This window comes from Protopterus annectens, chromosome 1.part1 (genome assembly GCF_019279795.1).
Source record: "Protopterus annectens isolate FY-2018-M chromosome 1.part1, PAN1.0, whole genome shotgun sequence".
In the NCBI taxonomy this organism is placed as follows: domain Eukaryota; kingdom Metazoa; phylum Chordata; order Ceratodontiformes; family Protopteridae; genus Protopterus; species Protopterus annectens.
In genome coordinates this window covers 448,039,534-448,066,879 of record NC_056726.1, presented here as the reverse complement: position 1 = coordinate 448,066,879, position 27,346 = coordinate 448,039,534, and the positions used below count along the sequence as shown (strand labels likewise).

The window sequence follows — 27,346 nt, the reverse complement described above, 5'->3', positions numbered from 1 at the left end:
ATGGGGGCTGTGCCCCACACTCCCTACTTAAATATACCAACTCCGAGATTGCACTACAGTGGAGGAAATAGCAAAGCCCCGAAGACGGCCCACCAATTTTTTTTCCCTGGGAAAAAAATCAATTTTCCGTAACTTTGCAGTTTAGGGCTTTTGGACTTTTCGGTTCGAACAAAGGGTGTTCGAACTCATCACCATTCAATGTGGTGATATAGACCCGGCTGGCACAACCTAATCAGATCATTCCATCACTACTGCGTTGCAACAAAAATATCTTGGTCTAATTTTGGATCAGACTCTTTCCTTTTCCTTCCAAATGGTGAGCAGCAAAGTCATGAAGTTCTTTCCTAGATTAATCTAGCATATTAGATAACCAAATTCCTTACAATGGAAGCCAGACAAGTTATTATTACTATGGTCCTGTTGTCTAGGGTTGAATATTTACTGCCACTCATTATTTTACAGTGTACTCAAAACCTGGACATACTCCAGAAGACAAAGAATAAAACCTCAGGGTTTATACACTTCTGCCCTCACTATCAAAACCATTGCCTCACTATAAAGAGATTTAAATGGTTTCCAGTGTAAAGCAGAGCCACCTTCCTGCTGGACACTCTTTAATATATAAGCTCCTAAATGACCAGTACTGCCTACTACTAGGCAAACTCCTTCATTTCAGAGATTCTTCTAATGGTTTGATAATCTGTTAGTCACACCCCTTACACATAGCTGATGTTGAAATTGCATTTTCAAAATTATCCCCAAAATTGGAGAACAAAACCCCACAAGCTATCAGAAGACATCCATGCTGTTTGATTTTTGCAAATCTTAAAAAAACACCTTAAAAATCACACAAAGTCACTTCTTTGACAATCATGGTTAAAATTCCTTCTCTGACATAGGGTTCCTTCTTAATCTATCATTCACACACTTCTCTTTGTAGGCCTGTAAGTCTCAGATATTTTTTCATAGAATTTATTTAATTCCATTATCCAGTCTAGTCCCTAGCTCCTTTTCATTTTCTTTTTTCTGTACATTGAACAATATATTTGTATTGTACTCTATACGTATGACTAAATTCAGTATCAGTATCTCCAGTGTTAGTCACTTTGATTATATAGGATTTTATAACACTTCTTAAGCTATTACCCAACACTCTACTCATAGGTGACTCTATAGTCTGGCACACTGATGTTCCACTCACCAGGCTAAACAAGGAAAAAGTTACTGTCAGCTGCCTGTCAGGTGCCAGGATCCGCCACATAACGCATGCACTCAGGTCACTCCATAACAAGCACAAATATGACTCTGTCATTGTCCATGTTGGTGTGAATGACCTGAGATGTACCTCCTTGGACTACATGAAAAGGGACATGGAGGAGCTGTCCGATCTTGTAGCCCAGGCAGGTATGACCCTAGCCCTGAGTAGCATCCTGCCATCACCCAGAATGATACCACAGTACAAGGACAAAATTATTGACTTCAACAATTGGCTAAGCTTCTGGTGTCATTCTAAGGGGATCCAGTATCTGTCTGCCTGGGATGACATGATCGACAAGCCACGATGCTTTGCCAGAGATGGCCTGCACCTGTCGACCCTGGGATTCCAGATACTGGCTAAGGCTCTAGCCACCCCTATAGTGCATATTTTAGGCAAGGTTCAAATGACAAATTCACCACCCTAACCGGTACAGGCAAGAAGAATCTGAGGATAATGCTACTCAATGCTAAGAAGTCTAAACCTCAAAATGCACTCTCTCGAGGCACTCCTTAAAATGGAGAACATCGACATCTGTGCAGTGACAGAGACCTGGTTCAAGGCTCCAGAGAGTACCCCTGCATTACCAGGCTATAATTCATACCACACCTTTCGGCCACCTAACCTGGACCGAAACACTAAAGGCGGAGGCGTGTCCATATTCATTAAGGATATCCACACCTCCAGGCTAGTTGCTCAGCATAATGCATCCGAGATTATCCAAGTGCAACTAACTCTGGGCAAGACCGCAATCCAAATTGTAGCTTGCTACAGATCCCCCACCATGCCCCAGGATTCCCACTCCTCATTTCTTAATACACTGGAAAATATTAGGGTACAACACCCTAATAATGGGCGATTTCAACTACCCTACCATTAACTGGGAAAACTACTCATGTACCAACTCTTGTGTTCAACGTTTTCTGGAATTCATAAATTCCAATGCCATGGATCAACTTATCCACACCCCCACCAGGGGCAGCAATATCCTAGACCTGGTTATTACCAACATGGGCAACTGGTGCTCCACACCAGAGGGCAATTCCTCGTTAGTCAGATCCGACCATAAGCTAATCACCCTAGACATCCACATCCCTCCCCCACCCCCCATTAGGGAAACCACAGTAAAAAAATTCTCCAAAGCCAACTTCACGCTTCTTAAGACAGAAGTGGCAAACTTCATGACACCCATGCTGACGGACAATAGAGGTATGACTGCTGAATCCTACACAAATGCACTTTATAAGCACTTACATGAGTGCATGGATCGTGCAATCCCTAACAGAACCAAGATGCTATCCTCCAAAAAAAGGAAGCCAATCTGGTGGTCCCCTGCCATAAACAAACTCTACAACAGAAGAAAGAAACTGTTGCAAAAAAGAGTAAAATCCCATGATTGGAGAAACCCCCTGTTCGGCTTCAGTAAGAAGCTGAGATCCCTCATAAAATCCTCCAAAGCTAGTTATGAAAACAAAATCGCCACTGAATCTAAAGACAACCACAAAGCATTCTATAGCTATGTCAAGAATCTCAATGGCAACACTCAGATATGCTCTGAGTTACAGCACAATGGCACTAAATATACAGAACCAACGGATATTGCCAACATCCTGGCAGATAGGTTCAGTGCTAACTTTACCCCTCTGTCATCCCCTAAAGGGCATATCTCTATACCAGAAGAATGCAAAGTTCCTGTAATCACGGCTGCACAGGTAAAAAACACACTATCCAAAATCAAGAACATAGCATCCATGAGACCTGACGACATCCCAGGCTGTGTTCTACATGAACTACAGAACGAACTAGCACCCCACCTAAGTACCATGTTCAATCATAGCCTCACCTCAGGCTATGTGCCCACTGAATGGCGCACAGTGACAGTTATCCCACTCCACAAAGGGGGAGCCACCACAGACCCTGAAAACTACCGCCCCATTAGCCTAATGAGCCTGGTCTGCAAGGCTATGGAGCGTATCATCATGGAACTTATAAACAATGACATTGGTAATCTCCAAACTCAGGACCCCACCCAGTTCGGGTTTGTAAAAGGCAGATCATGTCTCCTAAACCTGATAGACTTCTTTGAAGCATTCACCAAAGCCGTAGATGAGGGTAAGGTGGTTCACACAGCCTATCTAGATCTCGCCAAGGCTTTTGACACCATCCCCCACTCTGGAATTATAGATAAACTCACTAAACTAGGTATAAATCCCTATGTCACAAAATGGGTTGCCAACTGGCTCACTGACAAAACCCACACTGTGAAAGTAGCAGACTCTAAATCCAGCTTCTGACCAGTGACAAGTGGAGTACCACAGGGTTCAGTCCTGGGTCCTCTCCTGTTTGGTATCTACTTCTCTGAAGTACAGGCCAACACAGAAGGTCTTTGACTAGCGAAGTTCGCAGATGACTGCAAACTAGGAGCCATAATCAAAACTCCAAAAGATGTGGACATCCTACAAAAGGGCCTTGCTGAGACAGATGTCTGGTGTCAAAGCCATGGCCTCAAGCTCAGTGCCAAAAAGTGCATTGTCATTCCTTTTGGTAAAAACTCAGTACCCATGAACTACCACATAGGTGGTAACCTACTTAACACCGAAAGTGTGATAAGAGACCTTGGGACACAGGTGGACAGTAGTCTCTCCTTTGATAATCACATAACCACAGTAGTCAGGAAATCCTTCTATGTGGCACACCTCATCACAAAAGGTTTCTCATCCATGAAAAAAGAGGTCATTGTTCCCCTCTACTCATCACTCATTAGACCCATTATAGAGTACAATGCCCCTTTTGGTATGTACCTCACAAGACATCTACAACAACTGGAAAGGCTGCAGAAATACCTCACAAAGAGGATTACCGGCCTCAAACAGATGCCCTATGCAGACCATCTCAAAAAACTGCAGCTTTACTCCATTGCATATCACCTACTCAAAGGCGATCTCTGCCTAACACACAAAGCTATGTCAAACCCAGAGCTTTTAGACATGCTCCACTTAAAGAAATCCCAATCCCTACGAGCTACATGCTCTAGGGACCTAACCTCATCACCACAATAAACAGAACATGCTGGAGGGATAGATTCCTGTCCCAAAGACTTCCCATACTCTGGAACAAACTACCTATCTATATTAAATAAAGCTCCTCATTAGCACTGTTCAAGAAAAATCTTGATGATTGGATGGGAGATAGGAAATTCACCCCAGGGATCACTTCTGTGGCTCTGCTCGACAGTGGCACAGGAAAATAATTTTCTTGGGTGGCAAAAGCCAGGGTACCTTTGGCTAGGCTTATATAGGCCCTAGGGCCAATAGCCTAGTACCTACCTATGAACCTATGAACCTATTAAACTATCATACTTCATACTATTATTGTATAATACTTATTTAACTTGCCTGTGGTTACGTTCCTGCATAGTAGTTGTTCTAGCTGTTGTTGTATAACAGTTCTTAAATTATTTTATGTCTACTATTTACTATATTGTATAATAGTTATTTATGTTGTCCGCCATCTTGGCCCATGTCATCCCTGAAAAGGTTCAATGGAGCAGTGTGTTTATCAGGTTATCAAATAAGAAATAGATAAACCGCCAACAGTACTCATCATAGAGATAATGCTCTGGAGAATAGGGCACCAGCAGCTCCTTAAGGTGGGAATGATCCTAATTAAGAAAAACTTAGCAAGTCAGATTTAAGATCTTGAAGAAAAATCTTCCTATATTACAGAAACTGCAAACCAAATACTGGTAGAAAGAAGTATTCAAGAAATCCTTGTTTTAGCACAAACAAAGTTTTATTCTCCTGCTATTCGTCCGAAGGCTTCATCAGAAATAACATGCAAATAACAATACTGAAACAATTTAACTCATACAAAACCAGGGCAATGTCATAGGTTCATAGGTTGTTACTAAGGTAATGACCACTAGAGCACTTACAAGCCTACTTACACACCCCAAACCATTTAGGTCATGTGTTTTATGGGCATCTGTACAGGAGAAGGCATGTTAGTAGAGAGGATTTTGGGGGGTTCAGTTAGAAGAATACATTTCATATTGACGGCCTCTGTCCATTAGGGACATGGGGTCCAGAATGGGGTAAATTTATGATTTCTCATCCAGTCATCAAGGTTTCATTTGAATAGGGTCAGGGATGAACTCTGTTTTAAATGGTTGGGATGCCTATTCCATAGTTTGGGGATCCTTCAGGGTACAAATCTGTCTCTCCAACACATTCTGTTTGTGTCACAAAGTTCGAATTCCTGGATCTAGTGTCTCTGGTGCTGTTTGTTCTGCACATGCAAGAGATCCATCAGGGTCAGGTCTGAAGAAGTCCTGAAAGCCAGGCAAAGATCCCCTCTCACCAGCTTGGAGGAGACTGAATACAGAGACAAAGTTTTTAAGCTATCAGTCCACTCACCCTTGCTGCCAAGTTTTGAACCCATTGTAGATGTTCAAGACCAAAGTCTGAGAGTCACAGACAAAGAACATTAATCATAATGTAGGAGAGATGACACTAATGCATAAATAATGGTAAGGAGGTCATTTCAAGGGCTTCTTTAATGTGTGAAAGATTCCTAAAATGACAGTAAGATGACTCTGGTACAGCTGTCACATGGTCATAGAGTGTCAGCGTTTTATGAAGAATAATCCCAAGATTCTGAACCTTTGATACCAATTCCATCTGCATACCACTGTAGAATATTAATAGGGAAAGGCATGAAACCATACCACTGTAGAATATTAATAGGGAAAGGCATGAAACCTGTGTAGGTCTTACCGTATAGCAAGCACCAACATATCCTCAGCCTTTGTGGAGTTAAACTTCAGCCAATATGCACCTTTCAGTTCAGAAGAGAAGCCAGGCAGTATTCAAAGCAGTAAAGTCTAACCTGAGGAAAAATAGATACACACACACACACACACACACACACACACACACACACACACACACACACACACACACACAAACACACATGCACACACATTAATGTAAATATGTATATGGTGAACATCAAGGGATCAAGCAGTGAGTACTGTAGAACTTCAAAATTCAGTGGAAGGCTTGAAGAAGAACAATCATCAATGATTTCCCACTGGAAATACTCCCAACAGGTAAACAGCAAACCAGTCTAAGATAAGAATGAGTATGCAACGGATACATAGTCCCCTAAGTAAGATCTCATGGCATACCATGCCAGATGCAGATGAGAAATTAAACAGGACCAGGATAGACTGAAACTGCTACACCCTAACCATCAGAATGTCATTTAGAAAGTTAGGCCTTCCTTAGTGCTGTATTTAAATTTAAAGCCTAGGATCAAAGAGTCCAAGAGGGGCTCCATGAGAACCAAACTGCTCATAAACAGCCTTTTCATTTACATTGTGAAAAATGAAATATTTGAAATAATACAAAAATTCACAAGATTGTCACAACCGAAAAATAACTTCATCAGGATGGGAATAATTTAGGTTTCTTTTACGGCAGCCTGGAAACAGTTTATCCTCATGAAAGACATAATCTAGAAATAGCCCAGGTAAGATGTGACAAGCACAGCATGCCCTGAAATTAACTGTACATAGTTTAAATCAGTTCCATGATCTCATCATAGCCAATATAAAAGGAGTCAAAAAAACAAAAGTTTAATGGTTTGACAGCTGAGATTCTGGAATAGTCATTGGACGTTTCATGGAGAGAGGAGTGAATAATCTAGGACACCTTTCCAAAAAAATATGCAGTCATCTTACAATCAGCAGGTGAAAAAGTATTCTAAGTGTATACAAAGGCTGGGCTGCACAGACCACCAACCACTCAGATTACACAGTTGGGCAGTTTGATGCAGTAGAGCTTTCATGCAACAAACACGTGCCTTCTCCTTGAAGATCACTGGACTGTACACAGGCAATGTGAATCCAAAACAAGTTTATCTTCAAAAAGCCATATCTTTCACCAGTAATGGCCCAGCATGTGTTCTCAGTGAGGATGTGACTGCACACACAGCTGTGTATGAGAAACAGTAGACTGAAGATAAATAAGAACAGAGGCAAGCGGATCTAGAATGCCAGTAATCATTGAATTAAAATCAGATATAAGCAAACCAGATCAGCTTTTGCAATATAGTGTATTATAAGATGATCTGAAAAGAATAAAAAGTTATTAGATACACTGTTTCTTAAATTTCTACATTAGATTATCTCAGTGTGCATATTCTAATATACAAATTACAGGAAAATCCAAAATTGAAATGGATAACTTAGTGGTTGGACCAAAGCTTCAATCTACTTCTAGGTGTAATATAAACACTACTATTGAGAACATTAAGTCTAAACTATGGACTCTAAAATGAGTGGCAGAAAAAAACTCCTAAGAGCCTCATCCCTCACAAGCTGGGGGAACTCAGAAGTAAGTTCAGAAGATCCACTGTCAACCCAGGTGAAAGAAGGAAAATGTATACCCACTGTGACAGCTTTTTGTCATCCTTATATAAGCTAACAAATTGGTGGTATCATGTTGATATTTCTGTTTAATAATTTAGAACCATGCACTTTGGGTGAAATATTGCACCCAACCTTTCTCTGACTATATTACCACAGCACAGATTAAAATCAGTGATTATCAAAAATTGCATACCTCACAAGTTTCAAACTAAAGTGATGTACTTAGCTCAAGTCAGAGTAGGAGTACAGATTACAGCAAGTATACATAATTCTAACCCCAAATTTCAAGTTGCAATAATAATACTACAACATTTATCAAGCTGATGAGATTAATATATGTTATAGGGGTATTTTATGGCATTCGTTTCTTTTCCTCTTTGTCACAAAATGATGCTGTCAATGTTCCTGTCAGTTTCCATCCTTTGGAAGAGACGTTAAATGAAGGTCCCATCTGCCACGCACTCAGGTCACTCCACAAGTACAAATATGACTCTGTCATTGTCCATGTTGGTGTGAATGACCTGAGACGTACCTCCTTGGACTACATGAAAAGAGACATTGAAGAGCTTTCCGATCTTGTAGCCTAGGCAGGTATGATCCTAGCCCTAAGTAGCATTCTGCCATTGCCCAGAATGATACCACAGTACAAGGACAAAATGATTGACTTCAACAATTGGCTAAGCTTCTGGTGTCATTCTAAGAGGATCCAGTATCTGTCTGTCTGGGACGACATGGTCAACAGACCACGATGCTTTGTCAAAAATGGCTTGCACCTGTCACCCCTGGGATTCCAGATACTAGCTAAGGCTCTTGCCGCCCCTATAGTGCCTTTTTTAGGCAAGGTTCAAATGACAAATTCACCACCGTAACAGGAACAGGCAAGCAAAAACTGAGGGTGATGCTACTCAATGTTAGAAGTCTAAATCTCAAAATGCATTCACTCAAAACACTCCTTAAAATGGAGAACATCGATAACTGTACAGTGACTGAGACCTGGTACAAGGCTCCAGAGAGCATCTCTGCACTACCAGGCTATAAATCATACCACACTTTTTGGCCATGTAACCTGTACCGGAACACCAAAGGTGGAGGTGTGTCCATATTCATTAAGGATATTCTCACCTCCAGGCTAGTTGCTCAGCATAATGCATTCGAGGTTATCCAAGTGCAACTAACTCTGGGCAAAACTGCAATCTAAATTTTAGCTCGCTACACATCCCCCACCATGCCCCAGGATTTCCACTCCTCTTTTCTTGATATACTGTAAAATATTAGGGTTCAACCAAACACCCTAATAATAGGCGATTTCAACTACCCCACCATTAACTGGGAAAACTACTCATTTACCAACTCCTTCGCTCAACGCTTTCTGGAATTCATAAATTCCAATGCCCTGGATCAACTTATCCACACTCCCACCAGGGGCAACAATATCCTAGACCTAGTCATTACCAACATGAGTGACCGGTGTCCCACACCTGAAGTCATCTCCTCGTTGGTCCGATCTGACCATAAGCTAATCACCCTAGATATCAGCATCCCGCCCCCACCCACCATTAAGGAAACCACAGTAAAACATTCACCAAAGCCAACTTCATGCTTCTTAAGACAGAAGTGGCAAACTTCATGACACCCATGCAGATGGACAATACAGTTACGATTGCTGAATCCTACACAAATGCACTCTATAAACACTTACATGAGTGCAGAGATCGTGCTATCCCAAACAGAGCCAAGACGCTATACTCCAAAAAAAGGAAGCCAATCTGGTGGTCCCCTGCCATAATCAAACTGTACAACAGAAGGATGAAACTGTTGCAAATGAGAGTAAAATCCCATGAGTGGAGGAGCTCCCTGGTCAGCCCCAGTAAGAAGCTGAGATCCCTTATAAGATCCTCCAAATCTAGCTACAAAAACAAAATCGCCACTCATTCTAAGGACAACCACAAAGCATTCTATAGCTATGTCAAGAATCTCAATGGCAACACCCAGATCTGCTCTGAGTTATAGCACAACAGCACAAAAATTACAGAACCAACTGATATTGACAACATCCTGGCAGATAAGTTCAGTGCTAACTTTACCCCCTCTCAAACACTAAAGGGCCCATATCTATACAGGAAGAATGCAGAGTCCCTGTAATCACAACTATGCAGGTAAAAGCTGCACTCTCTAAAGCCAAAAACACAGCATCCATGGGACCGGACAACATCCCAGGCTGCGTTTTACATGAACTTCAGAACGAACTGGCTCCCCTCCTAAGCACCATGTTCAATCATAGCCTCACATCAGGCTTTATGCCCACTGAATGGCACACATCAACAGTTATCCCACTCCACAAAGGGGGTGCCACCACTGATCCCAGTAACTATCGCTCTATTAGCCTGACGAACCTAGTCTGCAAGGCCATGGAATGTATCATCATGGAACTCATAAAAAAAGACATTGGTAACCTCCAAACTCTGGACCATACCCAGTTCAGGTTTGCGAAAGGTAGATCATGCCTCCTGAACCTGATTGACTTCTTTGAGGCAGTCATCAAAGCTGTAGACGAGGGTAAGGTGGTTCACACAGCCTATCTTGACCTCACCAAGCCTTTCGACACCAACCCCCATTCTGGAATTATAGCTATACTCACTAAACTAGGAATAAATCCCTACATCACAAGATGGGTTGCCAACTGGTTCACTGATAGAACCCACACTGTAAAAGATGCAGACTCCAAATCTGACTTCAAACCAGTGACAAGTGGAATACCACAGGATTCAGTCCTGGGACCTCTCCTGTTTGGTATCTACTTCTCTGAAGTACAGGCTAACACAGAAGGCCTCTGGCTAATGAAGTTCACAGATGACTGCAAACTAGGAGCCATAGTCGAGTCCCCAAATGATGTAGACATCCTACAGAAGAGTCTCACTGAGACAGATGCCTGGTGTCAGAGCCATGGCCTCAAGCTCAATGCCAAAAAGTGCATTGTCATCCCCTTTAGTAAAAACTCTGTACCCATGAACTACCACATAGGCAGCAGTCTACTTAACACTGAATGTGTAATAAGAGACCTTGGGATCCAGGTGGACAGTATTCTCTCCTTTGATAATCACATCGCCACAGTAGTCAGGAAGTCCTTCTACATGGCACACTTCATCACAAAAGGGTTCTCATCCAGGAAAAAAGAGGTCATTGTTCCCCTCTACTCGACACTCATTAGACACATTATAGAGTACAACACCCCTTTTGGAATGTACCTCACAAGACATCTGCAGCAGCTGGAAAGGCCACAGAAGTACCTCACAAAGAAAATTACTGGCCTCAAACAGATGCCCTACACTGACCGTCTCAAAAAACTCCAGCTTTACTCTATAGCATATTGCCTACTTCGAGGTTATCTAACATATAAAGCTATGTCAAACCCAGAGCTGTTGGACATGCTACACCTAAAAAAATCCCAATCCCTCTGATCTACACACTCTAGGGACCTAAACCTTGTCACCACAATAAACAGGACATGCTGGAGGGATAGGTTCCTGTCCCAGAGACTTCCCATACTCTGGAACAAGCTACCCATCTATGTCAAGCAAAGTACATACCAAAAGGGTCATTGTACTCTATAATGGGTCTAATGAGTGACGAACAATGACCTCTTTTTTCCTGGATGAGGAACCTTTTGTGATGAGGTGTGCCACGTAGAAGGATTTCCTCACTACTGTGGCGATGTGATTATCAAAGGAGAGACTACTGTCCACCTGTGTCCCAAGGTCTCTTATCACACTTTCGGTGTTAAGTAGACTACCGCCTATGTGGTAGTTCATGGGTACAGACTTTTTACCAAAAGGGATGACAATGCACTTTTTGGCAATGAGCATGAGGCCATGGCTTTGACACCAAGCATCTGTCTCAGTGAGGCCCTTTTGTAGGATGTCCACATTGTTAGGAGTTTTGATTATGGCTCCTAGTTTGCAGTCATCTGTGAACTTCATTAGCCAAAGACCTTCTGTGTTAGCCTGTGCTTCAGAGAAGTAGATATCAAACAGGAGAGGACCCAGAACTGAACCCTGTGGGACTCCACTTGTCACTGGTCTGAAGTTGGATTTGGAGTCTGCTACTTTCACAGTGTGGGTTCTGTAAGTGAGCCAGCTGGCAACCCATCTTGTGACGTAGGGATTTAGACCTAGTTAAGTGAGTATAGCTATAATTCCAGAATGGGGGTTGGTGTCGAAAGGCTTGGTGAGGTCAAGATAGGCTGTGTGAACCACCTTATTCTCATCTACAGCTTTGGTGACCACTTCAAAGAAGTCTATCAGGTTTAGGAGACATGATCTGCCTTTTACAAACCCGAACTGGGTGGGGTCCAGAGTTTGGAGTTTGCCAATGTCATTGTTTATAATTTCCATGATGATACATTCCATAGCTTTGCAGACCAGGCTCATCAGGCTAATGGAGTGGTAGTTCCCAGGGTCCATCCTAGTAGTCACAGTCTGTTCTGGTTTTCTGTCATCATGAGAGAAAGGGGTCTATCACATAGTCGAAGTTCCATAACTCCGAACACCTAATGATTGAACCATTATGTTCTAAGTTACAAAACTTCGACTACGTAAAAAAAAAATAAATAAAAAACAACTGACAACAAAATAAATTATTGTAAGCAGGGGGCAAGCCCCCCTGCACCCCCATGTGGGGGGCTGTGCCCCCAACACCCCGCTACTTAAATATACCAACTCCGAGATCGCACCACATTGAACTGAAAGGAAACTTCCGCTTATGGAGATTTCCATTCAAACGCTCAAACTTTTACAAATTCGAACTTATGGTCTTGACCATATGTAAACAAGAAATGCCAAATACTGCCTTAGCCAGATAATCACTTCCAAACACTCGTGTATATATAATAAAGATAAACCAAACCAAGCTGTGAGTGATGGAGTGAAGCAGAACAAATGCTCCAAAAATAGTCCAGAAATAGTACAAAACTTTAATCCAAGTATTGTAAGGCACGAATACTATACACTAAGTTGCAGTTGATAAGCGCTTTCACCCAAACATAAGCTTCATCAGATCAAATCACTGCTACCCATAATACACTTATATATTATGTGACGCCCTATCAAATAACTTCATCAAACAATTGATTTCAATTAAAACATATTCAAACATATTTCAAACACATTTAAAATGATAAAACTCTTGTTTGTAATTTAAAACATGTATCTATACTTGCCAATCCAAAGCTACTATGCAAAAATAAAAATATATGTACATATAAGAATTATGTTAAAAACTATAGCATAATAGGCTGGTAGTGCTGTTATATAAAACATTAAAGTAATATCTAACTTACAATTGCCTAAATCTGGTCTATATAAGAGTGGTCAGACTCAGAGAGGGATATAAAAGTAGTCGAAATCAGAGAAAGATATAAACATATACTAATTGCACTTAAATTTGACATTTCTCCTTTTCTTTAGAGCCGGCTTTATAGAGGCTCTCTCATTTAACCCAGAGCCCCTATCAGCTCGTAATCTTATGATCCACTTACTTTCTCTGTCCTCAGTGTGGTTCCTGATGTCTCCCCCCCTAATGTTAGGTTCTATATGTTCCAAAGCCCTGAACAAAAAATGATGTCCATCACCTAACTCAGCCACATGTTTGGCTAGTGCATTATGCAAATTAAGAATCAATAGTCCACGAACAAAAAGGCTGCCAAATAATCCAGTTCTTTATTCACGAAACACTCCAAAAGTAATAAAATCAAGCGCTTTCGCCTGACCAATGTCAGGCTTTATCAAGACAGTTTTATACGTGATGTACCACAGTTTAAATACACTTACTGAATCTGAAAACTTAATTTGATTGGATTAAATTAATCTAATCAATTAAAATAATTAAAAACCAACCATTGAAATAAATAATTCATTAACCCACAATTGGGTTCTTTTTAAAGTGCTAGTGCATTTGATCGGACTTATAAAATGAATATCATAAAAACATTTCTTTGGTCACACTTTGGAAACACTGTTTCATTATCTATATGTATACACTGATTACAACGTCCACATGCCTTAGTATAATTGGTCCCTAAGTGCCGTCCATCCTTCTTAGAATAGCATAGTAGCCTCCTAAGATTCAACTTATTCCTAAATAAAAAACGTGGTACTTCTCCTATCACTTTCCTAATTCCCTCATCTGATTCTGACCACTCTTATATAGACCAGATTTAGGCAATTGTAAGTTAGATATTACTTTAATGTTTTATATAACAGCACTACCAGCCTATTATGCTATAGTTTTTAACATAATTCTTATATGTACATATATTTTTATTTTTGCATAGTAGCTTTGGATTGGCAAGTATAGATACATGTTTTAAATTACAAACAAGAATTTTATCATTTTAAATGTGTTTGAAATATGTTTGAATATGTTTTAATTGAAATCAATTGTATGATGAAGTTATTTGATAGGGCGTCAGATAATATATAAGTGTATTATGGGTAGCAGTGATTTGATCTGATGAAGCTCATGTTTGGGTGAAAGCGCTTATCAACTGCAACTTAGTGTATTGTATTCGTGCCTTACAATACTTGGATTAAAGTTTTGTACTATTTCTGGACTATTTTTGGAGCATTTGTTCTGCTTCACTCCATCACTCACAGCTTGGTTTGGTTTATCTTTATTATATATACACGAGTGTTTGGAAGTGATTATCTGGCTAAGCCAGTACTTGGCATTTCTTGTTTATGTGATTTACTTTGATTCCTGCCTTAACAGAAGCAGAATTGCTTAGAACTGAAACGATCTAATACTTATAACATTTACAACGTTTACAACGTACATACGAGATGCAGAAACAACAAGGAGAAATAGATATAGAACTCGAGTATGAGCCCCGAGGTGTAGACCTGGGCTCTTTGGTTCTACTATTTAAGAGGTTTGAACAGCAATTGCTATTCTCGAAAGCGGCTTCCTGGCAGTTGAACAACGAGCAGCACACTGATGACGATAATGCGCCGACAATAGACTTGGAGAGGCTACAGCACTTGTTGGATAAAATAGAGAAAGATTTTGGCCGTTTGAAGAGGCTGCAAATGCAGCGTATGCACTTTCAGTACTGTTTAGATAAACGCATAGTACCGAGAGGTCTACGCGTTTTTAATATGCCGAATCAAGGGGAACATCATCCGGAGTTAATGACTAAATGGCAATGTATCAACTTGGAGGTCAGTAGGCAGTATATGCAACTGCTGATTGAGTATTTTGAACCTGAAGAGAATATGTTAATTACGAACATTAAAAAACAACAGTTGGACATTTTTTCTATGTTTCCGAATGCATTAGTAATGCCTTTGTTTGAAAGTTTGCTGGACGGCGTTTCGGCGCTAGAACGCAAGCTTTTACAACAAAAGCATAATAAAATTAGACGTGACCACAAGGATTTTTCTTTGTGTCATGTCTTTGTATGGCCTAAATACGGTAGTGAATTAAATAAAGAATGTGTTGATGTTAATAGTAGGAATAGTGGTCAAATTTCACATAGTAATGTTATAGATAGTCAATCTACCCCGGTCATAAAACCTAAGGTTTCTAGGAATAATAATATGGAGTCTGTTGCTCTACCTAAAGATAATATTATTGTACAGGATCTGGTGCATGGAGCTAATTCTAATACTGATGTTTTATTGAACAGAGCATCAGTTAGGGCATCTAATGGATCTGTGGACACTGATGATGTGATTAGTATTATACATGCAGATAATGATACAGGAATTAATGATGTGACAACAGTACATGAATTTGTACAAAATAAGTCTATAGAGACGAATTTATATCCTAATGTACATGTTTCGAACAAAACATTGAGACAAGAAGGAGCAGTTAATGACAGGGTTGTTAGACCGAAGGAAAATAATAAAAACATGGGTGTAACAGGTATATCAGGTGGAGAGATTCCTTTTCCCTTACTTGTAAGAAAAGACAGAGGGATGAAAAGAGGGCGGTCTTTGAGCAGGGGCCGACAGAAAAGGAAATTCTCGGAGGAGTTTCAGCCACAACACACTATAAAGAAAATGTGGAGGAACAAATTAGGACAGTAAATTCAACATATATACCTGATAATAGTGATATTACTTATAATACCAGTATATTGGTTTGTAATATCTCTAGACGTGTGTTAACAAATGATGAGATTAATTTGTTGAATAAAGGACTCAGTTTCATCCCTAGTGGTCATAGCAATTTAGCTGATATGGTGTTAGATATGAGGATGTTTTGCCGCAACCTAATGTTGAAATTGTTGTTTCATGACAACAGTGATCACATAACAGCTGGAAGGGAAACATCATTAGTATTTAAGAAGTTGAGTTGCTTTACACCTATACATCACCCACTCATTGAGGCCTATCTAAAGCTAACAGAGGATGAGTTATACAAATACTTTAATGGGAATGTATATATGAAGAAGAAGGATAACCTCAATAGAAAGGAAAGAGAGAGTTTACGTAATTTACAGGCGGATGAATCTATAGTCATAAGGCCAGCGGATAAGGGGGGACAGGTTGTTATCATGGATACCGTGTTTTATCATACAGCCATGTTGAAATTGTTGAGTGATAAGTTTTATTTAGAAATTAATGTAGATATAGTGAATAACATTGTCTCATATGTTGGTAACATCTTGATAGATATGTTTAATGGTGGTACCATCGACAAGGATTTATTTGATTATCTTAGAATAATCAACCCCTTGATTCCTTTGATACAAGGTTTTCCCAAGATACATAAGAATGTCAGTGATCCACCCATGAGACCGGTAGTGTCCGGACAGGGATGGGTCACTGAACATCTTTCTGTATACATTGAGAAGCACTTACGTCCTGTACTTAATAACAACTCCACTATACTTAGAGATTCCAAGCAATTTCTGTTGGAATTATATGAATGTGTTAATAAGATAGTGGATATTGATGAATTATTATTTGTCACCTTTGATGTTCAATCATTGTTCACCGTGTTACCCAATGAGGTAGGCATTGTTTATATTAGAGAATATCTGTCTAAACATAGTACATATTCACCGGTTTTGATAGATTTGTTGTCTCTTTTTATGGATATAGTATTGGGAAACAATGTTTTTATGTTTAATGAAGTACTATATCAACAACAAGCTGGTGTTGCCATGGGTACACCATGCGCAAACAGCTATGCGAATATGTTTTTAGCCCATTGGGAAAACGAGGTCTTATTTAAAACTGAGGAATACAAACAGTCTGTGATATTTTACAGACGTTTTGTAGATGATGTTTTTGTTTTGTGGCGAGGGGATGAGAGCACATTGATGGGATTCCTTAACATGATGAACCATTTAACGGATTATTTGGTATTCACAATGAGTTATTCCTATGATAGGATAGATTTTTTGGATTTATTTGTTGAGAAATTGGGCAATGGTTTAGTGAATACAGGGGTGTATCGGAAACCTTGCCATCACAACACAATTTTGTCGCGGCTTAGTATGCACCCACACCACATATTCAAGAACATCATTAGAGGACAAGGCATGCGTACATCTAGACTTAATGCTACTAATGCAGGTTTTGAGACAGCTATCAATGATTTGAAAGGTAGATTGATAGAACGTGGGTATGGTGATAAAGAGATTGAGAACCAGTTAGGAGACATTAGTGAACTTAGACAAGGTAGAGCGGCTCCATATTTTGGACCAAGACAAGTGAGAGATGAGAATCCTCATGTTATTAACAAAGAGGTCAAGATTTCATTACCATATACTAATGATTGCGAAGTCCTTAAAGACATTATTGGTAAGCATTGGTCAATATTATGCACAGATGAGGGAATTAGGAAAGTGATAGGAGAAGTACCACGTTTTTTATTTAGGAATAAGTTGAATCTTAGGAGGCTACTATGCTATTCTAAGAAGGATGGACGGCACTTAGGGACCAATTATACTAAGGCATGTGGACGTTGTAATCAGTGTATACATATAGATAATGAAACAGTGTTTATACATCCAGATTCACATATGCATTTTAAGACTCAGGTGGGTGCCACATGTATGAGTACGAACATTGTATACTTGGCAGTTTGCCAGGTATGCAACGCATTCTATGTAGGAAAGACCAATCGTCAGTTTAAAGATAGAATACGTGAGCATGTATACCATATGAGGAAGGGTAATTTGCATAATGCACTAGCCAAACATGTGGCTGAGTTAGGTGATGGACATCATTTTTTGTTCAGGGCTTTGGAACATATAGAACCTAACATTAGGGGGGGAGACATCAGGAACCACACTGAGGACAGAGAAAGTAAGTGGATCATAAGATTACGAGCTGATAGGGGCTCTGGGTTAAATGAGAGAGCCTCTATAAAGCCGGCTCTAAAGAAAAGGAGAAATGTCAAATTTAAGTGCAATTAGTATATGTTTATATCTTTCTCTGATTTCGACTACTTTTATATCCCTCTCTGATTCTGACCACTCTTATATAGACCAGATTTAGGCAATTGTAAGTTAGATATTACTTTAATGTTTTATATAACAGCACTACCAGCCTATTATGCTATAGTTTTTAACATAATTCTTATATGTACATATATTTTTATTTTTGCATAGTAGCTTTGGATTGGCAAGTATAGATACATGTTTTAAATTACAAACAAGAGTTTTATCATTTTAAATGTGTTTGAAATATGTTTGAATATGTTTTAATTGAAATCAATTGTTTGATGAAGTTATTTGATAGGGCGTCAGATAATATATAAGTGTATTATGGGTAGCAGTGATTTGATCTGATGAAGCTCATGTTTGGATGAACGCGCTTATCAACTGCAACTTAGTGTATTGTATTCCTGCCTTACAATACTTGGATTAAAGTTTTGTACTATTTCTGGAGTTTTTTTGGAGCATTTGTTCTGCTTCACTCCATCACTCACAGCTTGGTTTGGTTGTCCATATGTAGTTTAAACTTGTAAAAGTTCGACTACGTGATAGGAACCCGAGAGAAAGATGTTAAATAATTGGTACCCAACTCTGGCTGACAAAAAGTAAAAACAGCTCTGTTTGGTTCACTAAGTGTAAGTGAACATTTTTTTTGAGCCAGTCTTTAAATCAAACAAAAATTCAGACACAAAATATGGAAAGAAAGAAGTTAGGAAACTGTGAAACCATGAAAAATAAGAAATAAAACAAACAATACAAATTTTAAATTAAGCCAGTGTAACTGATTGCACTGTCAAGCACCCTAATACAAATAGAGCATGATGAATAAAGCATGCGGTTATCACTGTATTTACACAACTGTGAAGGCTTTGCTTGTCACTTTTCATTTGTTAGTTGCCCTTTCACTTCACGAACATTTTCGTCAAATACTCAAAGGACAGAACAGAATGCTTAGGGAAAACAGAAGTTCAAGAGAATATGTGAGCTTTACAAACTTTGCATCACCTCTACAAAACTGAAGAGAGATGTGAAACTGGTTCAGGCACAGCACCTTTACACCAGTTGCAATTCTAGAGAATTCTTATGGGCAGGTATGCAGAACCACATGGTTCTGCCATACATTGGTACAAATTATGTTTAACTCTGTGATGTTTGGATAAGAGCTGAAAATCAAAAGCCTGACAAAAATGCAGTTCTGCAAGATCTCCTTGTGTGTCATTTTTACAGTACCAGGAAAAGTCCTTCATACTGCATTATTTCTTTATTTTAATGTGAAATAAATAAAGCACATCAGTTTTGTTCAGTTTGACTTGTGTCAAGATAATAGTAGGGATGCACTCATATGTGTTTATGTTTTGGGTAGAATTTGAGAGAAAAAAGGCATAGCTACTACCAGATCACTTTGGTATGTGAAGAATTTTCAAATATGCTGAAGATTCTTTATTTAATGTTAAAAAAACTAATAACTGAAAACTTATTTATTCTGGTTTAGAATTTAACCAAATATTAATTAATAATTAAGATTAATATACTGCTGATTTTTCTGGCTCAGTGTTTTTCTGACTGGTAGGCGATGGTATTCAGTGGAGAGTTGTGGAATGACATCCTGCTACATTGGTCTTTGCATTGTAGGAGAAATACAATTCTGAATCATCTTTTCAGTCCACAACAATTAATTACCCATAAAGTATATAATGTTTGCGTCCAAAATAGCAATAAAAATCAACCAAGCATGTGTCAATGCTGAATATTCTATTGCACAAACACAACCATCTTAGTGAACCTGGATGGCAGAGTGCAGAAAAAAATTATATTCCCTGTCATCACATTCATAGAGCTCTCTAAAAACATAGGCTATATGGTAAATCTAGAGTCAAAACACTGAATGCTTCTGAAGCTGTGAGACTGCAAAATAGGGAACTTCTTGGCAATAAAATGATTTCATAACAATAAACAACATCCTTTAGGACTGGAAAACATTTTAGTTTATAGTTTCTACATTTTCTTTTTTTTTAATTATTTATTTGTTTGAATATTTTTTAAGTACAGAATAAGAACAAAATCTAAGCATGGGAAGGTAAAGTGTTGTGGGAATACAATGGGGTTGATATAGGGAGTTTTTACATGCAGAGTAATTAAAATACAATAGGACAAATTCAACACCTACACTAAGTGTTCACTGAATGTACATCATCAAAAACATCCCTACCACATTTTTTGTGCTTTCTAGTCACTCAGAAAGATTACACTGAGTGTTCATGTAGTCTACACTTTGTGGTAACCTTTATGAATCACTCTCAGCATTTAAAGCTGCAAGAATATCAGCAGGAAAACTAAAATTAGGAGGAAGAAGGTGTGAGTTATGCTTGTGTTGTCTGTTCACTCAGAATGGTGTGCACTTATTTTATACATAATGTAGACATTAATGAGTCCCAGAGAATGTCTTTACAAAACAAATAAAAAGGTCACAAGCAAACCCACACAGGCAGAAACATCAAAAAGACCCTATTAAAGCAGAATCCTCACTGTAAAATACCTCAAAACTCCTATTTATGCAAAAGCAAAGTCAGTGGACATTTCGGAACCAAGTAGCTAGAATACCTGTATGTTCTTGAGTGGCCATTTGCACATTTCCCATGGGCATCCATCAAAGGAGGTTTAGGGTATTACACAATGAAGTGTGTAGAAGTCTCCTCCAAAACCTTGTAATGGAATATTTGAGGACATTAGTTAACAATTAGAAAAATATTAGAGATTAGAAAATGTGGAACGAGTATGGTCCACTGTTCCAAAGAAAGAGGGGACATATTAGGTCAGTATAACTTGCACTAGTGTTGAGAGACTTGGAAAAAATATGCATGGAATAGTTATATATTTTAGTAATAATGTATGATGGATAAAGGACAACAGGGTCCCTAAGTCCAGATGATAATAAACTAGGTTAATGGAACTTTATAAAATAGCTGCAAAGGAAACTGAGAAAAAGCCAATCAGTTTTGTGTACTTTGGTTTTAAGAATGCTTTTGACACTCTCCTACATAAAAGCTCAATAGGACAGTCAAAGGATTTAGATGCAGAGAGTAAAATAATATGGTGGATAAAGTGGTTGCCTGACAGAAGACAGAGGGTGATGGTTTAATAGACTGAGTGGTTGTCAGTGGCACGCTTTATGCAATATACATGTCTGGCATGTCTGCAAGAGGCTTCTATCAAGTAAAATTAAAAGTCAATCACTTAAAAATACCTTTGGCCAATAGGACTGCTAAAAAAATTACACAGTCAGAGCACTATCAGTGATAGAAATGTGTTTTTTTGTAGAAGATAATTCTCCCTGCACCCCGTTCCCCTGAATATACATATTCTAACTCCATAGTTGCACAACTGTGGAGAAAAAAAATTACCAAAAAGGAGCACAGCAGTCTCTAGCAACCACATAATTTGACCATTACAGTCAGGCAATTAAGCTCTGATCAATGAGTCTTAAAGAAAAATTTAAGATACACTTACAGGAGAATTCAATAACATCATTTTCAAATGACATGAAAACTGACACATAAGAGGAGTGGTGGAAAATTCTCCAAAGTGATGTGGGCATACAGGGAATAGCCACATGTTGATACATTAAAATGCAAAATATTTTGGTAATAATACTCCAAAAATAAGTTATAATTTAAGGCAGTTATGCTTCAGGGTACAGATGAGCGAAAGATAAGAGAGCAATGATTTCACTAAAGATGAACCATAATAATACAGTGTAAAGTCTATGTGGAAGTTATAGAATATTGAGATTTGTGGTGAAAGGGAAGGAGACAAATATTCTGATGCCATTGTATAGGCAGCCATGAGACAGCAAGTGGAGTGGCATTTTGTGCATAGTTCTGGCTACCATATAAAGAAAAAGAAGTTGACATCTTGCTGAGGTTTCAGAGAAAAGTGAGGAAAATGAGAAGGAGCATGAAGGTTATGAAGAGATTAAACAAAAGATGAATGGATTAAACAAATAAAAATGTGTATATATCCATTAAAGAACAGAGGAATGTAGGGCAATATTTTAGCAATAACCCATGCCTGGGTGTGGGTAATGCTGGATTTACCCATGGTTGGTGTGGTTTGGTCACGAGGGCAAAGCCCGAGTGGCCAAACAAAGACAACCGTGGGTAAATCTAGCATTACCCAAACCCAGAAGTAGGTTATTGCTATTATACAATGACATTATTTAAGAAAAAAATTATGTACTTTTCTTAAATAATGGCATTGTATAATGCCTCCATGCTGCTCTTCCACTGCTGTCTGGTATTCTGTGGCAGTTCTGATGTACTGCGCATGCGTACACTTACGCAGTACATCAGAGCTGTGGGTGGAAGCAATGGAGAAGGCAAGATCTCCGTTGCTTTTTACAAAGTGTCTCGCTATGTTAAAGGAGTTTAATATAGCGAGACAGCTTTAAAAAAAGCAACGGAGAAAGGAAGATCTCCGTTACTTTTTGTAAAGCTGTCTTGCTATGTTAAACTCCTTTAACATAGCGAGACAGTTTCAAAAAAGCAACGGAGATCTTGCGTTCTCTGTTGCTGTAAAAAAAAAAAAGACTTATACTAATGGAAAAAGTCCGGGTGACCGGACCTTTCTCCTTTAGTATAAGTCTGATTTACAACGTGCACGCTGACCAATCAGCCTGCACGTTTTGGAATATTAATGGGGGGGGGTCATTGTATAATATATTGATACCTGAGGGGCAAGTAGAGGGAAACAAATCTGAATGAAAATGTAAAGGTAGTAGAAAAGGACATAACTGACAGGTATGGAAATGATGTTTAGGGATGAGGAGAAGAAGTGGTCCATTACAGAAAGAGTGTCAGACAGTAGTAATAGGTTGCTAGAAGAAAAATATAACTGTAACACTATTCAGACATTTAAAGTAACAGCAATAAATGGTACAGAGAAATAAGAGCTTGGGTTGTATATGGTGCTAGCTATAACCAGTGACTAGACTAAATAGATGATAGTCATTTCTAATGGCAAAAAATCTACATTTTCTCTGGAAAAATGAAAAATAACATATATCACTATGCTGGAGTATTTTGAAGAAATGCATGCTTTCAAAGTTTGTGATCAAAATGCTGAAAACTACTAATAGCTAGGAGACTATCCAAATGAAATGAAGGCTGTCTTAGAAAAACTGTCAATATACACATCTGAGATTTCCACAAAGCATCTTGGAGCATCTCCTCAAGATTAAAGCAATGTAAACACACAAGCATGTGCCAAGGCTTATTTCACACTCCCTACGCTAAATAAACTCTGCAAAGAGAAATGCAGATTAGCATCCAAGAGTTTGTGGTGGGATTAAACCAACAACAGCATGAACACTTCAGCTTCACTAAAAAGAAATGCAATGAGCAAGTGATCACCTACAGTACAAGCAATTTCCTGAGTTTATATCTGATCCTTAACACAGAGGATAATACTTCCTGTCTACAGACATTTACTGTCCAGAAGCCACGGGTGGTAAATCTGAGTGGGATGGTGAGGCATGTATCTGTGTGTGTGTGTGTGGGGGGGGGGGGGGGGAATAGCATAGCAAATGACAAGACACAGTTTCCTCATTTTCAAAAAAAAAAAAGCAGTTATTTCCTATTTTAAAAACTGTAAAAGACTGATTAAGTACCAATACAATGCCCAGTACTGAGAACGTTGTCACCAATCATGTTTACTACCTCATTTTCATTGAGGATAAACCAGCAAATAGTAGTTTTCTGGAATTCAGAAAGAATTTAAAACCCATAACCATACAGTTTTCTTTATCACTGGTACTGGATCTAGCAGACTGTGACTGCATGACCAAGTGTCCTAAATGGGGATTATAACACCAGGAAACTGGTCAGCCCAAGTGTCATTGTTAATATAAGTTTGAGTGGGTAGTGGTGACAGTCACAGTATGAGGCTGAGGAGAGATGACACAAATGAAAGCAAAGCATGTTTACAGTTTATGTATACCAATGATATGCCCTTTTATCATGTATCTGAATGCTGGCAAGCCAAGCCATCCTGGATTAATAATACAGGGACAGGCTAAAGCCATGCTGCCAGTTTATAAGCAACATTTTTTTTCAGATTGTGTGTGTGTGTGTGTGTGTGTGTGTGTGTGTGTGTGTGTGTGTGTGTGTGTGTGTGTGTGTGTGTGTGTGTGTCCAGCATGAACAAAGCCAAAATGATACTAGCAAGGTAAGCAGGAAGTTAAAATCAGTCAGCCTGCCTCCTGGATCAGATGTATCAGATGTTTGTAGTTGGAAAAGCAGAAAGTATCCTACACAGAAATCACATACTTAGTCATGGCTGGTATGCCACAGCACACAGTCCACTCAACTGTCCAGTAATCTCATCCTCATAACACATTCATAAGGTTCACTGTTCACCAAGCAACATGTTTCTGTTGCTGGTAGAAACAAAATGCAAAGACATCATTTCAGGCAGTTTTTAATGCTTTATACAGGAAAAATGAAAACAGGGTGATTTCATTTAGTTTATCACAGTCATTTCAACATGCATGTTTTTCAGAGCAAGGCATAATTTTACTTTCAATGCTTAAAGGCAACTAACAGAAGACATGCTATAAGTCCTTGCTCACTTGTTGGTTGTGATGCTTAAACATAGGAAAAATGAGAGACTTTTAGTAGGTTATGTTTCACAGAAGCTGCTTTAAAGTTGACGAGTTTGATGTTCTAACTTGCAGTTTTTTTAATTCATTTTAACGTAATAATTCCACTGTATACAAAAACCTCTACTCAGAGACATCTTAGAAAAATAACTATCTGCTTAACTGGCTTGCTTAGATTTACCTCATACAGTTTGCAAGTGGAACTTGAAGGGCTCGAACCCTGTACTGCAGGATAAAGCCAATTTGGAGATCACAGGTTTTATATATTTGTGCTAGCCTAAAAGAATCCATATCTGTGTCCACACCATTTCTACTGTGGCTAAGGAAAATATACTTACTACACAACCAATCACAGGGGCCATAAGATGCATAACCATATACACCTTTAAGCAGATGAACTTAAAAGATCTTGTCAACCTTTTCAGGCACTTAATAGTTCTCACCTCCCAAATCGAGTAAGGCCATATGTGATAACCTTCATGCATACATTTCATGCATTCGTACATACATTTGTCTACCAGGGGCTAAGAAAACCTAAAATGCAAGCTAATGCATTATTACTAAGAAATCACAGATATATTCTGCTGAACATCTTTATGAAAATCATCTAATCAATTTTTTCATACAGATCTACATTTGAAATTGGTTGAATTGACATTCGGATGACTGGTAAAGCTGTGCTGGTTTATATCAGTAAAAATAAAAAATGGGGATTCCTTCATTTTTGATTAAGGTATAATACCTAATTAGAACTTCGCAGATGACACAAGGGGATACCAGCGGACATAATAATGGTGTGAAAAAACTACCAGATAAATAATTAAGCTGATCTAATTAAGTAACACTATAACAGGTCCGTAGCATTTGCAGCATGCTGTATATCTAGATATTGCATTTTTTTCTCTTTCTGGCACTTATTTATTAAAAGGCAGAAAAATGAACCCCTAAAAATCCAATACACAAAAAAAATTGCATTTTTTGAAGGGGGATTATAAATCTGCTTTTATTTAAATATTGTGCCACAACCAAGATAATGCATTTATTTTTCCTGCCACACAGACACTAAAATATATCACTGAACCATTTATAAAGGGATGACATGTGCAAATTCAAACAGCTGCTTATTGTAAAATAGAAGGTCATACATCTCCCAGAATTGTTGAACCTCCAACAAAAGACCATCTCGATCCAGCTTTTGTTTTATTAGTAGCCAGGGTGTGGTCGCTGATTTCAATTGCACTGCACTCATTCTGCTTTTTTTCCCTGAGTATTTGGGTTATATGAGTTCACATAAACAGTTATTCTTGTGTGGCAGTGACTTTAGAGTATGCCATGAACTTCTTCACATGTATTCATACATTTACTTTTTAGTCACACTATTCATATTCTGACTTTGCTAAGATGTAGGAAAAAGAAAAATTGCAATACATTGCAGCAACATGTCCATATCTGATCCCAAGAAGTCACAGTTTAAGTAAAAGCTGTGCCTTGTTTGGCCTTGGTCCTTTGTAGGCCTAGCTGCTGTGTATTTATATTCTGTCATGTCACACCAGAGTCCAGGAGACTCAGTAACATTTTAATTAAAGTGTCAGTGTTTATAAGAATTATGAAATGCTGACTGTATTGTTGAAAACAGAATTCTGAAGGAGTAAGGGTCCAAGTTTCTCTCTCTCTCTCACACACACACACACACACACACACAGACACACACAGACACACACACACACACACACACACACACACACACACACACACACACACACACACACACACACACACACACAAACACGCATGCACATATATATGCATTCAGTAGCAATGCTCCATTGCCAGAGAAGAAGTAGCAGTTTAGAGAATCCCCTTTAAATACGACGATGTCATCTTCACTGGTGGTAAATGGCACATATGTTTCAAGCAGAAAAAAAAACAGCTCCAGATGATATTAAAGATAATATCACAAACTTACCTGCAGTATGTATAGTATGTATACATGCATGTAGGAAGACAATGCTTTCCTCTGGCTTGTCTGAGAAAAATCACACCCTGGAGCGGTTGTGCTCACATCAAACAGCAAAACCGGCTGTGCCTCAGAAGGGAAATCATCATAGCAGCTGGATTTATTTGCATGTCCTCTGATAAGAGAAGCAGTCACTGTATGGTCTACTGCTGCTACTGCGACTGCAGCACAATGCCTCCTGCCTAGAATAAATGTTTCATCAATTCACTATGGTAACGCAACCTTTTTTTTTTTTTTTTGTACTTAACTGTTTACCCTTTGAGGATTTTCCACTGGTGGATCAAGAGATGCTAAGAAAGACAGTTGGGGAAGACCTTTTCTTTAAGGCTGTGCCAACTATACAGAAAGATGAGGGGTGGATAGTGCTTGTAATCCATATTTTAATAAAAAGCTTATTTGATCAAGCATTTCCCTTCCTTTGATACACATCTGCTGAAAAGCTCAGATGATCTCAGCTCACTTATTCTTAAGTATTTGTAGCCATAAATATCTTAAATAAATAATTTACTGTTCTCCCCTAATGAAGAAAGAGCTCT

General features: G+C 38.8%; 1 protein-coding gene across 1 annotated transcript in view; it reads right to left on the bottom strand.

Annotated features, from left to right (window-relative positions):
• Positions 1–27,040, bottom strand: part of GNG4 (G protein subunit gamma 4) — a 938,259-nt gene extending 911,219 nt beyond the window's left edge. The window contains exon 1 of the mRNA XM_044075815.1: positions 26,760–27,040. The gene's annotated coding sequence lies outside the window, so the exon portion shown is untranslated. The remainder of the gene's footprint in view (positions 1–26,759) is intronic.
• Positions 27,041–27,346: the final 306 nt, after the last annotated feature.